The 2,462-nt window shown below is 45.2% G+C and overlaps 1 long non-coding RNA gene across 1 annotated transcript in view; it reads left to right on the top strand.

Moving 5' to 3' along the window:
* Positions 1-2,462, top strand: part of LOC126501605 (uncharacterized) — a 5,760-nt gene continuing 3,298 nt past the window's right edge. Inside the window, exon 1 of the long non-coding RNA XR_007591736.1 lies at positions 1-759. This is a non-coding gene — a long non-coding RNA (uncharacterized lncRNA). The remainder of the gene's footprint in view (positions 760-2,462) is intronic.

Below are 2,462 nucleotides of genomic sequence, written 5' to 3'. Positions count from 1 at the left end.
GGTGCTACGTTATTCTCGGCATTTCAGGGGCGTTTTTGAAATATTTCTTAAGTTAACAAGGGAAACCAGATGTTATCATAAAACACCCACCCCGTCAAGCTAAATCAACAGAGACCGATTGATCAGTTGGTCTGTGGAACTGGGTGGGAGTTGGGTAAAATTGGCAGGTAAGCCAGGTGTGGTTAATGTCTCCAACTCACCACCCCGAAGTTGTAGACAGAGGGCTCTTCTGAGGTGAGTTAGAGCAGGCAACAGGCTCTCCCTGCATGTGAGGAGATCCCTGAGTAGGGTGATAATAGACTTTGAAGCTCACCGCAGCTTCTGTTCCTTCCAGAAGCCAATGGCATGTCATGTAGGCAGATGAGTGCCCAAGCCTTACCATGCCCTGGCTATCTTTCTTGGCAGAACCCCAGTGGGAAACACATTGTCCAAACATGGAAACTGCCAGCATCTCTTCGCCAATGCCTTTATTTAAAAACCCAGTATTTTCTTTAAATCAGTAGTAGCTATGGTTCCTTTGACTCCTGTTGGCTCTCTGTCGCTAACACATGGGTATAAGGCATCCTTCAGCTTGGTTCTGGTCAGGTACTTGTTGGTTCTGTCTTGGCAGGAGGGCCTAGGTTCCCAAGAAGACCAGCCCGGAGCTTCTCTGCTTACTGGGATTACAGTCCAGTGTTGCAGGGACCGAGATCACTGCAGGAGGCCCATAGCCTGTGGTTAGCTGCAAACCCATCTTAGAGTCCCCTCAAGTCTATTAAGGTAAGAGATCATATACTCTTTTTCCAGACTGTGGGAGAAAGAGCTACTGACTTCCACGCTTGCTACTCTGCTTTTATAACCCTAAGCGCCTAAGCGAGAAGTGTGGCCGAGCATTGATGTTTTGCTTTGTTTCTATTTAGTCCCATCTGCAGCAGAAACTCAATCCTTGGGTTGTTGACCCTCTGCTCTAAACCTAGTGTTCCTTTTGTTTCCTCGTGTACCCCAGTGTTCTTAAGAAAGTCAAATAGCTTTGAACATGAATTAGAACAGCAATTCTCTACCTTCCCAATGCTGCAACCCTTTAATACGGTTCCTCATGTCATGATAACCCCAACCATATGATTGTTTTTGTTGCTACTTCATAACTATAATTTCGCTACTGTTGTGAATTGTGCTATAAATATCTGTGTTTTTTGATGTTCAAATGACCGTGAAAAGGTTATTTGGTCCCCAAAGGGATTGGGACACCCACAGGTTGAAAAACCACTGAATAAGAGAAATGCCTAAACTGAAAAATAACCTACCACTTATTTTAGCCCATAAACTGTATACAGCAACAGATTAAAAAGCCAAAACCAAGATGCATTCATTTTCCACGTTAGCAAAACTCATCACCAGGCAACAACGTGGAGGTGATAAGTATAGCCCACAGGTGCTAATTTTGAAGATGCTAGGATAATTCCAAAGCCAGTTTTGCGCTTCTGCCTCTGATGACATTAAACATTGTCAGCGCTGTTTCTTGTGATGGATCAGTGTATAGTATAGTATGTGGTAGTTGTGGCTGTGATGCTTCAGATGCCTCCGGCTCTCCTTCCAGAAGCACAGTAGAGCTGCAGTTCTGGAGCTCTGGAAGGACATGTGGTTTGCTTTAAGACACCAGGAAACTGGGATCCCCCTCTATTGGTAGAGTGCTTGACCAGCATCTCTGAAGCCATGCCATTGACCTCCGATACCACATAAACCAGGCATGGTAGGGCATGGCTGTAATTCCAGCACATGGGAGGTGGATTCAAAGTTCAAGATCACCCTCTGCTACATATCGAGACCCAGGCTAGTCTTGGGTAAATGAGACCATGCCTCAAGATTAGGGAGCAGGAATTAGAGAGCTGGGAGATGGCTCAGGGTAAAGTGAGGATCTGAGTCGATCCCGAGCACCCATATAAAAAGTCAGGCACGTGTAAAAGGGAACTTTAGTTCTACGACCTTATATTCTACAAAACTGAACACGTATTTGCTGTGGGAACTTGATGAAGCAGAACCAGTGTCTCTAGTATTCAGAAAAGGGATGTGGCGCCTCACGGTGCCAAAGTGATGTTTGAGCACCCTCTGCTGGATGAATTAGGTATGTCTCAGGTAAATACAAGCAACTACTGTCAATATGATTTGGGTGTGGAGTTGGGGGCACAACTTTTTAAATATAAGCTCCGCAGAAGATTTCATCTAAAGTCTGCATAAAAAGAAGTGTGTTCTTTAAACAAATACCCTCTGACTCAGCATCCATGTACCAGAAGAGTTTTGTCTTTTACAGACCCCAAAGAAAATGAAATTTAGAGAAAAAAAAAATGCTGTGATTGCAAGTGTTGCTGGGCAGTGGTGGCGCATGCCTTTAATCCCAGCACTCGGGAGGCAGAGGCAGGCGGATCTCTGTGAATTCGAGGCCAGCCTGGTCTACAAGAGCTAGTACCAGGAAAGGCTCCAAAGCT

The sequence above is a fragment of the Alexandromys fortis genome, unplaced genomic scaffold (genome assembly GCF_014885135.2).
Source record: "Alexandromys fortis isolate MF-2015 unplaced genomic scaffold, M_Fortis_MF-2015_v1.1 scaffold_5, whole genome shotgun sequence".
NCBI lineage: Eukaryota > Metazoa > Chordata > Mammalia > Rodentia > Cricetidae > Alexandromys > Alexandromys fortis.
The sequence above is the reverse complement of the archived record's forward strand: the minus strand, read 5'-3'. Positions and strand labels throughout refer to the sequence as shown.